We start from the raw sequence: 15,944 nt of genomic DNA, 5'->3' as shown, positions 1-15,944 counted from the left end.
TTTAATTTATGCAATTAGAGTAAAATTCATCCTCATTTCCGCTGCACATGCCTATTTTTCCATCATGTGGTATCAGAGCATGTTTTAATTTTACTTAATTGCATGTGATGGGTTTCAATTTATTAGATAAAATTGAGATTGAAAACTAAAATGGTTTTTAGGTTTTGGCAATTAAATTAAGTTTTTTTTTTTTTTTGTAGTATTAATTTGTAATTGCTCACATGTTTATGAGCATTAATGTGTGAAAAGGGTCTGTAAATTTGCTAGAGTCATTAAAGTTGAAATTATGATGTAATTGCTCGGTTCCGGGAAAGAGGACAACTTCAACTTTGGAGAAAAAAAAGCTCACAGACTCGAAATTGCTCCCAGACCTGAGAGAAGCCACCAGACCCACCGACCCGGTTCGTGCCCACCCGCTCCGCTTCGTGTAACCCGCACGCTCGCTTGCTCCGCTTGCTCCAGCCAACCCGCGCTTCAGTGTCCGTTGACTGCGCCAGCAAGTGTTGACCAGACGGTCTGGACCGGTCCAGTTGAGCTGGTTTGACCTGGTTTTTGGAGTTTTTTAGGCCGGTTCAGGAGTTTTTAGGCCGGTTCGAGAGTGATTTTTTGTACTACACAAAATTATTATTGTAATAATTTAGTTTTTAGCTTAATTTAAGAGTCAAAACCAATCCATTTTAGGGTGTTTAATTAATTATGCATGTTGATGTATGTTTTGATTAATTTTTGAATCTTGTTATGCATATAGTATACCATATAGATTTAAAATCCCACTATAGGTTAACATGTACATGTATTTGATATATGTTATAATTGTTATAATGTATATAGTATGCATGTTAAATTTTTTTTAATATAAAGTGTTATATTAAAGCTTGATAATCAAGTATGAATGTATGTTATAGATGTATGATTCTAGGGTTATAATGGTTATAATTTTATTTTATAATTGTTATAAAATAACCTAGACTTTAAAATCTATAACAAAGGTAAAAGTTGCATGCTCACCTAGGATTAAATTGCAAAACCTCATTGGAAAGTTCATTCAACACATTTTTACTATAAGACTTATACTCTGTGAGGTAGTCCTCTTCTAAGAAAGTAACATTTGTCGATACAAATACTTTATTCTCTTTAGGATCATAGAAGTAACCACTCTTTGTTTCCTTGGGATAGCCTACAAATAGGCACAATTTTGAACAAAACTCCAATTTCTTAGGATTTCTCTCAAGCACATATGTTGGGCAACCTCAGATTCTGAAGTGTCGTAAACTACTTTTACGACCTCTCCATAATGCCAAAGGTATTTCAGAAACGCTCTTGGATGTTGTTCAAAATAACGAATTAGGTAATTAAGAACAACTCATCATAAATTGAATCATGTCCAACAAGGTTTTATTTCTCCTTTTTGATACACCATTTTGTTGAGGTGTACCAGGTGTCGAGAGTTGGGATGTGATTCCATGTTCTATCACAAAGTCCTGGAATCTTAAATCTATATACTCTCCACCTCGATTTGATCGAAATGTTTTAATGGTTTTACCTAATGCATTCACAACCTTAACCTTGTACTCTTTGAATATGTCAAGACCTTCAGAGTTATGTTTCATTAGGTAAACATGCCCATATTTCGAATAATCATTTATAAAAGAGATGAAATATAGAAACCTCCTCTTGCCTTAACATTCATAGGACCACAAAATCTGAATGTACAAGTTCCAAAGATTCTTTGTCTCTATGACCTTTTCCAGTAGAAGGTCTTTTTGTCATTTTGCCTTCAAAGACATGATTCACATACTGGTAAAAAGTTTTCTTCTAACTCGTTTAAAAGTCTACTCTTAACTAACCTCTCAATCCTATTGAGATTTATATGACCTAATTTTAGATACCAAAGATGAGTATAATCTTTAGGAGATTTTTTTTTTCTTTTATATTGAGTTGTTGTAGTTATGAACATTTCAATATTTAACTGTGCTTTTGATGCCAACAACCTTAGCACATATAAACTACTCTCTAGGTTCGCAGAACAAATATTTATACTATTCTTATAATAAACACTTTATTTACAAGAAAAGAAATAATATAATTTTGTTCAAGCCAAGCCTTTAGAGAAATTAGGTTTTTTTTCAAACTCGAAACCACATAAACATTGTTTAATAAAATAAAGGATTTCTGAAATTGCAGTTTTATACCAACCATTGCAACTACTAAGACGACATGCCTTGTTCCAACCCGCACTGTCATCTCACTAGTTCTGAGCTATTGCCAGGAAATAAATCCTTGATAAGAAGAACAAAGATGATTAGTGACCCTTGAATCAATTATCCAGGCTGAATCATGATTCTCCACTAAACATATTTTCAAAACTAGTTAATCATATTTTCCTTGTTTCGTCTTCTTTTTCTTCGTCAAATACTTGGGACAGTTCCGTTTCTAGTGTCCCACTTGGTTGCAATGGATATATTTTCCTTTGTGGTTGGTCTTCCTGCCTCTCTTGGCCACAACGGGGTTAACTTTATTCCCCTAACCTCCATTCTTCTTTTTTTTAGTGCTAGATGAAAAAGGCAAAAACTTAGTTTCAGTGGTCGAACTTCTCAAGAACTTATTGGAGGAAGTGGCAGCATTTGCCTCTTCCTTCTATTCCTTGACTTTCGTCAAGGATTGATAAGTTTGTAGCTTATAAAAGAGGGTGGTCAAGGTATAGTCTAGCTTGTTTATAACAACGTTACTACGAAACTGAAGGAAACTATGGCAGAGTTTTCAAAATAAAGCTAACTTGAATGGCCTCATCGATGACGACCCTGTTCATTTCAGCCACATTAAAATGGACCATCATGTTGAGAATGTGTTCTCTGACAGATGTCCTCTCTTTCATACAGGCATTAAAAATGAACTTAAGAGCATTGTGCTTGAGCTGTGAGGATGGTTGTTGATAGCTCGTAGAAATACAAGCTATTGTAGTCTTTTTCTTAGAATTATGAGGGCTAATAAGCAGAATATGCGTTGATAATACTAAGAATTCATGTAAAAAAGTGAGCTTGCGTCAATCAGCACAAAAAATCCTCATTAACCTTATACCATGCATTATTCCGTGTCAAAGTGTCTATTGCAGATATTACAGGAATTGATCGCATGCATCAGTCCCATACCGCCGCAAGGATGATCGCATGAGATGATTGTCACAAAGATTGGTTCGCTGCATGGAATGTTACGTCCACAGAGTGATAATCGTGGTAAAAGATTGCTCGCAAGGTATATGGAATGCATTGGCAATTGAAAAGAAAAAAGCCCAAACGTATACCTTGGGAGCATAAAAAAGATAAGATGATGTGACATTGCCCATACTGCGACAAAGGCAGCAATGAGGCATAACGTAATCATGAATGTTGTCGGTGTTTAAACTCTATAAATAGCACCTTGGACCTTCACTTCAAGGCATTTGAGCTTCTGTCTTAAAGCAGATGCTTGCGATCACAGATGAGAGCATGAGCGAGATTTTCTTTGAGGATTCTTCAACTCTACAAACCATTCCGAGTGACGACCTGAGCTTTCGACGGAGATAGAGCTCGAGAGAGACATCTCCACCGTCCATCCATGGTGCCACCAACAGCCTTGACGCATTTCAGATGAAAAGCAAGAGATTTTTTTCATCAAGCCTTCCATTTCTCCTCTTGCCCCTGTATTGTATTACATTTTAACTTAAGATATTAAGACATTTTGTAATCAATGCATATCTTAATTCCTTCAACGCAATCTTCTTCATCTTCTTTATCTATGCGATCGTTTACTTTCATCGTTTAGTTATTAAAGGTGATCACACACTCAATAGTGTAGTCTAGAGATAGGATGCATGTAGCAACCCACTGAAAGGTGTGCGTTGTGCGAGTATAATGAGTTAATCCTCTTCACTTGGTGTGAGGCTGTTGCAACGCTTGTCTATGGGCTGTTACAATGCTTGTCTATGAGCTGATTAGCCATAACTAACAGCCTAAGAGGGTGAGTAGTGACACACTAAAGCAAAGTATGCATTGTTCTTAGAGATAGACACGATCTTATGCTTGACGCAACCATGCATTATAAAGATATTAGCATACAGCCAGCCATCGAGGGGTGCGCGATGCGTTAGTGTGGCGAGCTGGGATTACTCAGGCGACCTAACATAATGAACATTATTATGTGTTGACGACTGCTGCATCTCTATCAATTCTCGTAGTTAAACTTCCATTGCTCAATCTGTTTAGTTAAGAGTAGGAGTAGTGCATAATCCTTTAACTTTTAGCTTTTTAATTTTATCCAACGTCTCAAATGCATTACTTCACAAACAAAATTTAGTTACAAGTCCCTGAGTTTGACCTTGGATTACCTCGAGAAACTTGCATTCTCGTTATACTTGGCTAGAGAGCAAGAAAACTTGTGGTAGGAACGCATGGTCATCACATATACTCAAACATATCTTGCATATTTCTTAGTCCAACGCATGATCATCGACGCATGGAGATCAATGCATATCATAAGATGCACGCATATTTATTCTCCATTTTCAACGCAACAGTTGTCCAAACATCTCTCACAAAAAATCCATAATCTCGCGTGCAGTGACTATGGGCTCATGCTTCTTTGCCAAAACTTCAGACAAGCTGGCAAAAATGTACATTCGAGCCTTCTCATTTGCATTTACCCATCTCTCGTATGCATCACAAACATTTCGAGCTACATTTTAAGCTAAGGCCTGAGGACATTCCTCAAGCAAAACAAATATTAGGTAATCGATGATTAGTACAATATTGATTGTATTTTTTCAACTAGTGTAATTATCACCAGTTAATATATCAACACTTAGAAGGTTGATTGTAGAGATGTCCAATTTTTCCACGGGGACGGGGCCCTACCCCGAACGGGGCGGGAATTCCCTGATTAGGTGGGGAATGGGGGAGGGAGTGGGGGAAAAATTCCCCGTCCCCGTCCTCGACCCCGCCCCGTTCCTCGTCCCCGCCTCGATTAGCTTTTACATATTTATATAGTATAGTTATCTAATGTTATGTTATATTATTATTATATAAATATTACATTTAAATTTAAATTTTGATTATTTATTGGGAAAGATAATGAATATGTTTAAATTGAATGTTTAAATTTAGATTATATATGTGAATATTTTGATTTTTATTTATTTATTTCTTATAAAAAAAAACTAATTAGCTTTTTTAGGTCAAAATTTGAGTAATTTATCTTTAAATTCAAAATTTTCATATAAAACTAACCATAATAAACAATTTAGTGATAAAGTTAATTATTTAATTAAAATTTGCTTACATAGTGACTTAAATTAATTCGTTTTTACAAAAACAAAAAAGGTAATGGAAAAAAATTCCCCACGGGGAACCCGATCCTCGCAGGAAATTTCACGGGGATGGAGAATGAAATGGGGAGCGGGGATGGGGATGGGGAATGGCATCCCCAGTCCCGTCCTACCCCGTGGACATCTCTAGTTGATTGTAGTGCTAGTTCTATTGAAGTTTGTTGAAACAATACAAATTATTTATATTAGTTATATACACTACCCATTAAAACCAATCAAATTTAACAAAATTTTAATCTACCCTATGTGACATCTAATTTTGCAATGATGCTTCAGTGAGTTAGAATAACAAAGAGCGATCAGTTATCCCTTCACTGAATTGAGACATTCTCAATCAATCACTATATCAGAATAACTCTTATTCCTATAATAATTAGTCGCCATTAATCAGTTAAGAAATTATTAACTTGCTTAAAATTTCTTGTAAGTGTACCTTTTCATTTTAGACCCTAAAGTTCCGCCCTAATGAGCCAATCAAAGGGAAAAACTTATTATTGGGGCAAAAGTTAAAGAAATCCTATCTATTTATGGAGTTTGTGATCAATTTCATGCAAACACTTTCTCAAGAGGGACACAAGCAAAGGTGCCATGAAGCCGAGCATGAAACTTCACAACAAACTAATGAAAGAGAATGCGTGATGTGTTGACACACATCCCTCTCCTACTTACTATAAACACTTTCTCCATTCACCTTAGTATTGACCTATGCAAACACCCTTACTATAAACACTTTCTCCATTCACCTTAGTATTGACCTATGCAAATACCTTCCGAAGGGGGACACAAGCAAATGACGCCACGATGTCGAGCATATAGATCTCACGACGTAAACTTTTAGGGAGAACGTGAAAAGAAATTGACATATCACATACATCATTTTCCTCTCACTAAGTGTTTTAAACCTAGGGTTCTTTACTTATGTAAATTCGACTAATAATTTGTCTAAGTCTATTATTAAATTGGCCTAATATAACTCTATTTTGGATAGTTTAATAATATATGATTCTAATTCATTAAACACTTCAGTAAACTTAATCATGTATTGCATGCTTATAAAATATTTAACTAATTCACCTTCGAGGTTTGTTCACAAATAGGGGTGCTTCATTTTCGTCAGCTTAAATACCCCAGCCTTAGACAGAACCTTCCATAGACAAAGGTCCTTATCGACAATTATTTTATAGATTTTCTCTTTTATTATTTCCAAACATCCCATTAAAAAGAAAATAAAAGATTAACCTATTTCTAATTATATTAGAAATACTTTAACATAATTCTAAGTAAATTAATTTCAAACCATTTAAATTAATTGAAATCTATGTTTGCATGCAACTTTTGATTATAGATTTTTATTCTAATCATCAAACTTATACCACTTATAAATTAATGAAATAATAAAAACCTATAACTATGCATCTAATGACATTAATTAAATATAACAATTATATTTACTAAGTAATGTCATACTCAATGCAATTTCATTTTCATTATATAATATAACACTAATATTATAAACTAATGAAAATAAAACGCATCCATCATTCAACCATATAATATAACTTTTATACTATAGTACAATGCATGGACATGTTAATGATACATGCAATCATATAATATAACATTTATATTCAATATGATGCATGAATGCTTATAGTATCATGCAACTATATAAATATAATAATTAAACTGCATCTGCACCAAAACTACCTACCCATGACCTGGCAAATGTCTGGAAACGTGTGTGCCTGATGCTCGGAACGTTGCAATGCTCAATTGGAGCGTTACAACACTAGTACGAAAATTGCTCTAGCATTGGAGTGCTTGGCTGGAGCGTTGCGACACAGTCTGAAAAATGCTTAAGTGTAGAAACACTCAGTTGGAGAGATTACAATGCTGACCCTTCTGTGCTACAGCGTAAAGGGCAGGGTCACAACACTCTCCCGTTACACTCTAGCACATAATGCAATTTCTGCTTCAAATTGAGTCCATTCTTGCTCCAAATTACACCGATCTTCTCAGCAACACTCACATCATGATCTACATGGACTTACAGACTCGATAGCATGAATTAAATGCCCAAAACAACAGACCCTTACAACTTTAAACAATTTAAAGCAGTAAATCTAAAGTGCCAACTGCCAAAGATTGAAAACATTCAATTTGCAAACCAACATTCATAATGTAGTACAACACCCACCATTCCTTTGATTTTTGTTTCTAGAAAGAAATTTAGAGACACAATTTGGCTCTGATACCAATTGAAGGGATCGAATCCTCAGCAGAAGTGTATGAACGTCTTTGTGTCAATGAATTCCTTTTTGAAAAGCAACTTAAAAACGGAGAAATTACAGAACGAAAAGGATAAATGTCTAAATTCTAAGCATACTTTCTAAATTAGTCACACAGAGAGGAAAGGGAAGAATAAACACTTATCCTTGGAGAAATCATTCTTCATGTGCTTCTCTCCTAAAGTCACGAAAAGAGATCTTCCTTACGAATACAATAACAACAAAGAACTTTTCTTAGACACCATCACCAAAGCCTTCCTTGGCTATTCTCAAGGTAAGGATCAAGACGGAGTTGTGGGTTCATCAACTTAATTTTGGTAAGGGAATTGGAAGGAATTCTTGATAGAGTTCTTAGGAGAAGGAGAAATGCTAAGATTTTCACACATTGTGTTTCACTTATCTTCCAAAACTTCTATGTGCTCCTATATATGATAGAATGAAGAGAGTATTCATAACTCCCTTCATCACGTAGACTAACTCCCAAGGGAGTTATTCAATATTTAATTATATTAAAAATAATATAATTAATTGAACTTTATATTATATTTCATATAATATAACTTATAGTTTATATTATATCATATATAATATAATCTAACTTTATATTCTCTCATATAACCTATAGTTTTAATATGAATCATATTCATATTAATTTTAACCTATAGCTTTATATGAATCTCATTCATATAATTAATGTTTGAATCATATTCAAATACTTATCTCTCTTGTTAAACTTTACATTATAATATATTCATATACATTATATTAATTGCATCTCATACAATCAATTCCCTTTAATTAATTTGAACAACTCAAAGTAATCCGAAATTAATTGATTCTTATTTAACTCTTATTGAGTTGGCAAGGAGACCTTATGAACTTACATATTAGAAGCTCCAATGATACAAGATTAATTAATTGAACTCTTTAATTAAATTAATCAACATTCATTAACGGTCGATCACTCCATTAAAGACCGGTAACTGCACTCTTTGGACTGTAGATATATTTATGTGTCCATGGTTATAACCAATCAATAGTAAATCAATCTTTCACAGATTGCTTGTAACTACAGCTGAGTCAAATTACCCTTTTTCCCTGTAGTTACATCTAACTCCTTAAGTACCACTGATCCCTCTAATGAACAACTAGTTATAGTCCAACTATAAACTAGACCCCTCTCTGGTCAGCGAGAGGATGGGGCGCCTCATTGTTCAAGACCCAGAATCAGCCTTTAAGGGAGAAATTCATCTACTTACCTAATGGCCGGGAAGGAATGAATTCCATATTTTGTAGTTGCATTCCCAACTCCCCACTCGGACGAATCCCTAAAATGGTAGACATATCGAGTCGGTGAATCTGACCACTCCCACTCATACAAATCAAAAGACCGCCTTCATAGGCATGAGTTCACTACTCACTCAGTATTAAGGTCAAGTTACCTATGGTCATCCTAGTGAAATGTAAGTCTCTTTAAGTAACGGTGTCATAAAGAGAGACTAATCATTTCATGGTCCGGTCTTATACAAACTATTTGTATAAGATACCCCCACTCATATGTCTCCACGTGAATGATCATGATCAGATCATTTGTAATACTTTACAACATAACAATTACAACGTGGGCTATATCCGTAGTGTCACTAGGATAAGGTAACCAACCTTATCCATATACGACAGACCATTCAGGTTATTACTTAAACATGATCCACTTGTACGTCAACCACATACATGTTTAAGTTACATTAAATAACCTTGAATCTAAGTTTATTGGATTTGGATTAATGCAAACTAAATATCAAATAAAATAACACTTAATTTTATTAAATAAATAATTCATGTACAAATAATTTACAACTACGAAACTCACGAGATTTAGAGCATCAACTCTAACACCCAAAAAAGTCTAAACAACTCTATTATGTTACTCCTTGATCTCCATTATATCATGGTTTGGTTCACATAAGAATGGCCCTAGAAAGGTCTAGACAACCCTATTATGTCACTTCTTGATCCTTATGGGGATGAACTCAGAAAGATCTTGAAGACATGACCATGGAAAGGTTTTGAAGACGTGTCCCCGAAAAGGTCTTGAAGACGCTATCTTGAACTTTGCAAATGAAGCGAAGCAGGCTCCGATCTTGAACTTTGAAGATGAAGCAAGTCAGCCTAAAATCTTGTACTTTGAAGATGAAGCAAATCGCCCTTCGATCTTGAACTTGAAGAGGAAACAAACTCCACTTCAAGGGAACGAAGCCTCAACATTGAAAATTAAGTGCCAAATTTTAGGTGAATGATGCCTTGAATTTGAAGTGAACACACCCAAAATAAGATTGATTTTTTTTTCTAGCGAAGTCCTTTCTTGGTATTCTCTCGTTCAATATAGTATGTGTCTTATGTCTCCTTAATAGGGATGAACATCTTGAATTTACTGCTTTGCCCTCTATTTTTTGTGATACCCCTAATAGAGATCAAAATCTTTCAATTTGGGATTTCATTATTCAATGGAGATGAACAATATCAATTTTGTAGAGCCACACAGATGGTTGTGGCACTCCTACTTATTTTATAGATTGAAAACTTTTTTTGAAGTTGCTTACGTACCCTTGACAAAATGGATCAAGTCGTAACGTAGTTCAAGTTTTTTTTTTCCCGTTCACCTTTTAAGCTCATATGGCCAAGAGCAACATGCATTTTAGGCTCTTGTAATAAGGGGTTGTTACATTTATATTTTAGAAGCTTTTATTTTCATCATGGCTTTGATCCTCATCTTCAATTGTAGGATTCATCAATATGATGAGTTTGGACTTCACTGTCAAGGAACTTTTTCCTCTTCATGCGTGAAGGGATGATATTGTGAATTTTCTTGTCATTGTTTGCTTCACAAATGATTTTGCCTTCAAAGTTTTCATCTTTCTTTCATGTTGATTGCTTGTCACTTTTAGATAATCAAAAGCAGATGTCGAAGGTCGATCTTATTTTATGTGGAGATACTAAGCTTTTTGAAAGCTAAAGTTATTGGGTTTATGTCCTAAAACTCGCAGTTTATACTATTAAACATATTCTATATGCAATAAAAATGTTATTGACGTTTATTCAATATAGCTGTTGTTGAATATGTAAATTTCACTTTTAAAGACTAAATCTAATAAACTAAGATCCATGTCTATTATATGAATACTCAGACTTTATGTCGAGACATAAAGATGGATCAAGTTCAATAAAATAACCAAAACAGTCTATATAGTATATGAATAAGGTTGGGTACCTTATTCTTATTCTGGTAACACTATTGGATGCGGCCAACTTTGTATTTAGTACAAACGATGTGATCCTGAATCGTTCATGTGGAGATATGCGGGTGGGGGTGTCCTATCAATGAGTTTGCATAAGACCAGACCAAGAAATAAATCACTATTACTTTATAACATTGTTTACTGTTTAGATTGACTATTTCAAAGCGATGACCTAGGTAACTTACCCTTAATCTTGAGCTAACTATGAACTTCTATTTATTCGGGATTATCCTTAGATTTACATGGGTAAGGGTTGACTCAAATAGTGTTGGCTCAATAAGTTTCCCATTTCAGGGGTAAGACTAGGTAGATAGTTGGGGACATAAGGTGCAAGATGGAATTCACATCTATCCACTTTTTAGGCATAGTAGAGAGGTTATTCCCTTAAGTGTTGACTTCGGATCTTGAACAAAAGGCCCCACCCTCTCAGTAGCCCGAGAGGGATTCAGTTTGATGATTGGATCACAAACCAATTATTCATTAGAGGATCTGTGGGACTTAAGAAACAAGAAGTAATCTCGAGGGTAAAATAGCTATTGACCCAACCATTATTAAAAACAACGTGAGAAGGGTTAATTTACTAATTATGGTTATATCAAGTGGACACAATATATATATAGTGAGGGGAGTGTAACTTTTGGGCTTTAGTGGAGTGATCCGGTAGTTAACGAATGGTAGTTAATTCGGTCTAAAGAATTTAGCTGGTTAATCTCGGATCATTGGAGCCCATGATCTGTAGATCTATTAGGTCCCCTACTAGCTCACGAACAAAATAAACCTTAAAATAGCGTGATTAGTGAATTTAAAACGTTTAAATTAGAATTAAGGGAATTAGTAATTATATGTGATATAGTTACACGTTTAATTATAGAATTAAGCGAAATTGGAGAATTGGTTAATATTTAAATATGATTCAAATATTAGTTTCATGAATAGAGATTCATGATAGTGGAATTGGTGTTTAATTTAATGTTTGATATTAAATTAATATAATTAATTATTAATTTTATTTGAAAAATTAGTTATTAAATTAATTTTTGTAAAACTAATAAGATTTTAGTTTAATAAAGAATTAAAAACTGATTTTTAATTTATTTTTGAAAAGAGTTTCAAAATTAAGAGAAATTGTTGTTTGGAAAAATCCACTATAGTGGGTTTATCCTTTTTTTTTAAAAAAAAACAAATTGAGTCAAATTCCACTCACAAATTAGGAGGTGTTGTCCATTTCTTATGCATTTTGACTGCATGAAGAAGTGGAATAAAAGACAGCCTTAATGCTGAGAATGGATGGCCATCTAATCAATTTAGAATTGAAGTTTTTGAAGAAATGTTCTTCTTTAGAAACCAGAAAACACAATATTCTCATCTCTTTGATTCCCTCGATTCAGTTCATTTTGAGTCCCACAACTCAATCTAAGATCCAAGAGAATAGTAGGAAAGTTCTATTGGTGGTCTACTATACATTTGGACTGAAAATTGGAGTTGAATTTGTGGATCAAAGGAGTTCTTCAAAGGTATTTCTAAAACCCTTTTGACATTCTATGAACATGCTTGTTTTGATGCTAAAATTAATGAATTAAAGTGCTTAATGATCCTGAATTCTTCTACTGATTATTGCTTCCACCAACAATTGGTATCAGAGCATGATTTAAGCACCCAATTTGTATTAATTTTAGTTTGGTGGGTGATTTTCATAAGATGTATGAAAATGGTGGACTGATATAACTTTTTCATTCCAAAATGTATTAATGTGTTGACACATAAAAGGTATTCTTCTTTAGAAGTCAAAGATTTCTCATCCCTACAATACTCAACAAGAAAAATGCCAATTTTAATATTTTATATGCCAAAGTAAGTTTATCCTTCTTTTGAGATCAAGAATCACTCCCTCCTTTTGCAATTGTTGAATGTTTTTAGATAATATTTAAATGTAGATTAATTCAACATTATTATCTACAAAAAAATATTCGATAAAAACAATGAATTAGTCCCTTAAATATTACTTTCTTTTTTCTTATTACCACAACTACGAGGATGGAGGACATCCGATCTCTAGGGAGAGAGCACATGTTGATTCCATTTGAGATAAAATCAAATCATTTTGAAAAGTATTGTAAGGTTCATGGCTCCACTTTCGATAACTTTTTTATAGTTTTTTTTTTCTAATGTTAAAGGATCGAATTTATACATTTTCTTATGTTACATCATAAGTAGTTAGAAAAGTATGCTTAGTTTATAGAGATGTTCATTTATCTCGTGAATAGATTTCCTTCGATAGTAGGGTGTCAATCGAGCAAATTAACACTAATCTTATGATAGCGAATCACTAACTAAAGGCTGCAAAAATATTCAATGTACATGTGGACATATGAGCATTAGTAGATACTACTATTTATACTATGATTATATTATTTGATACACTGAGTTCATTTATCTATTATTTCTGATTTTATCTTATCATTGTTGTTTCTTATGATTGGTATGTGTATATATATATATAAATGAATTACGTAAATGAAACAGACATTGTCTTCGATAAAGACAACTATTAAGATTATTAACTAGTTTTGTAATACATGAAAAGGAGTATATCTAATAATCTATGTGGAGATATCCACCGGAATGAAGACGGAATTCTCGCCCATCACCCCATTAAGGATTAGGGTGGGAATTCCCCGAGAAAAATCCCCATTTACTTTTTTTAATTAATTTACCTTTTTAAACAAAAATTTTCTTTTATTTTCAACAACACTTCCAAGATCATCTTCCTCAAAAGTATTATTGGGTCTCGACCGTGTTACTCACCCTTCATTCATTAGTCAGATCAAAATCATTTATCAATATGAAGTCAATAAAAAAGAAGATGGAAGAACAGATCACAAATATTTGTAGGATTTAAGTTATAGGAATTTCTCAGATAAGACAACCTCCTTCAAAAATAGGGGTATGTCGATGATTTTGTGGAGCACACGGTATTCTTTAGTAAAAGGTGAAAGAACAATTCGCTTTGCGCTCAACGCCCGACTTTCTTAATGATATTTACTAGGGAACACATTTTTATACACATCAGTTGTGTCCGAACTCTTTACCGATGTGGGAACCATATTTAGTGTCCATGTTCGCATCATTCTAAAATTCAAAATAATTTTATAATTATCAAGTTAATTCATCATTTAAATTTTGTATTGTTCTTTTTTTCAAAAGATTTTTTTTTAAAAAAATGGTATTTATTAAGGCAACAAAATTATGAGGTCTAACCATGATAATGTAAATTATTATTTGATTATATTCAATTTAATAACCTCACATTTCATTATGATTATAAAACACATGTCAACAACACATGTAATCAAATGATATCCACTTTTCAGATTAGCATGGATAGATTATGTTTTTTTTTTTAATAAATTTGGCTTAAGTTCCTTTACATTAATTAGTTACATAGTTTCATCACTTGTATAGTTTATTAGTTCAGACTTGAAAAAAAAAAATCACTAATCAAGAAATGTAATAATTTGGCTCATAATCTATGAAATTTCTAATATGGTTTGCATTATCAAGATCCCTATATTCAACTTGATATCACTTAAAAAAGTTTCCATGGTCACTTGACATACATAATTCTCTATTTGTAGAGTTGTGATTTTTTTTTCTTTTGGTTGTGACCGACAATGCTTATTTTTAAATATTTTCTCTACTCACGTACTTCTTTTCAAATAGTCTCTATTCACATAAAACTATTTTATTCTAAAATATAAGTGGAAGTTAGACCGTGCTCAAGATTATATGTGGTGTTCAATCTTTTCCTACAAATTGCTTGGCCCAAGATTGAGAAGTTGTAACAGTGACACAATTCCTCCAAACAAAATCCCTCATAAAAGTATGAATCAACATGATGAAAGTGGGTAACTATCGGTTTCTTCTAATAAAATGTGATCGTGATCCGTCAGAATGTTACATAGAAAACATACATAAGCCGAATAGTATATAATTTAAACATCTCATAAATATCATACAAAAGTTTCAACCTAGCCTTCAAGTACAAAAGGGGAGTGGAGCCATTTACTTTAGTAATGAATCCAAACTATTTCTTGAATCGACCTTAATTTCCTCAATACCATGAAACATTAAGAACCTATATTTTAAGTTACAGTTTGATGAAAAGGGAAGAATGTGGCCGCCAAAAAGAATTGAAAATTAAAGAGAGGAACTTAGATAATGTTTTTTTTTTCACAAATTTAGCTGACATGAGGTTATTTATCTAATGTCATTGCTATAGATGGGGGAGATAAAAAAGTCCTTCCATTTGGTTTATTTAATGTTGAAATTTTACCTGTTTCACTAAATTAGTTTTATATCCATCCATCAATTAATTTAAAATGGAATTTTCAAAAGAAAAAAAAAAGTATTTGACCTATTGAGTGGAGTTTAATACATTGGAGATGAGTTATATACGATGGAGTTTAATATATTGGATTTAACCTTGAATTTAGGATATAAGATAGCAATTGAGTTACATACAACAGAAAAATAAATGAAAACTCAGAATAATCAAGGAAGCACAATCGGATCCAAATTCCAAATCCGTCCTCTATGGACTCTACGTTTCCTTGCCCTCGAGGCGTTAATAATGATTTTATCCTTTTAAAAATAAGTTAATTGAAATAAAAAGGCGTATACCGGTGCATGCGTCGAACACACGGTATTCTTTAGTAAAAGGCGAAAGAGTAGTTCGCTCTGTGTGCACCGCCCGCCTCCGTAATTTGATTAATGCCGCTGCAACGGCATTTTATACTGTCCAACGCGTGTCCCATTTTACAACTTTGCCGATGTGGGAACTACTCGGCTTACTATTGTTAACGGGCCAACTACTTTGATGGCCAAAACAGAATTCCACTTTTCCATTTTATACTATTTCCTACCCTTTTAAGGAAAATTGGAATACATAGCTACTTTAATTAAAGCCTAAGTTCTTATATCTGTGTTTGGAGCGTAGGATTG

At 33.4% G+C, this 15,944-nt stretch overlaps 2 non-coding genes across 2 annotated transcripts; both read right to left on the bottom strand.

Annotated features, from left to right (window-relative positions):
- Positions 1 to 13,850: 13,850 nt before the first annotated feature.
- LOC120068700 lies at positions 13,851 to 13,969 on the bottom strand. The gene has a single exon (XR_005479328.1). It is a non-coding gene; the product is annotated as a U5 spliceosomal RNA (small nuclear RNA).
- A 1,615-nt stretch (positions 13,970 to 15,584) lies between these two features.
- Positions 15,585 to 15,699, bottom strand: LOC120068701. The gene has a single exon (XR_005479329.1). It is a non-coding gene; the product is annotated as a U5 spliceosomal RNA (small nuclear RNA).
- Positions 15,700 to 15,944: the final 245 nt, after the last annotated feature.

Source organism: Benincasa hispida, chromosome 12 (assembly GCF_009727055.1).
Source record: "Benincasa hispida cultivar B227 chromosome 12, ASM972705v1, whole genome shotgun sequence".
Classification (NCBI taxonomy): domain Eukaryota; kingdom Viridiplantae; phylum Streptophyta; class Magnoliopsida; order Cucurbitales; family Cucurbitaceae; genus Benincasa; species Benincasa hispida.
The sequence above is the reverse complement of the archived record's forward strand: the minus strand, read 5'-3'. Positions and strand labels throughout refer to the sequence as shown.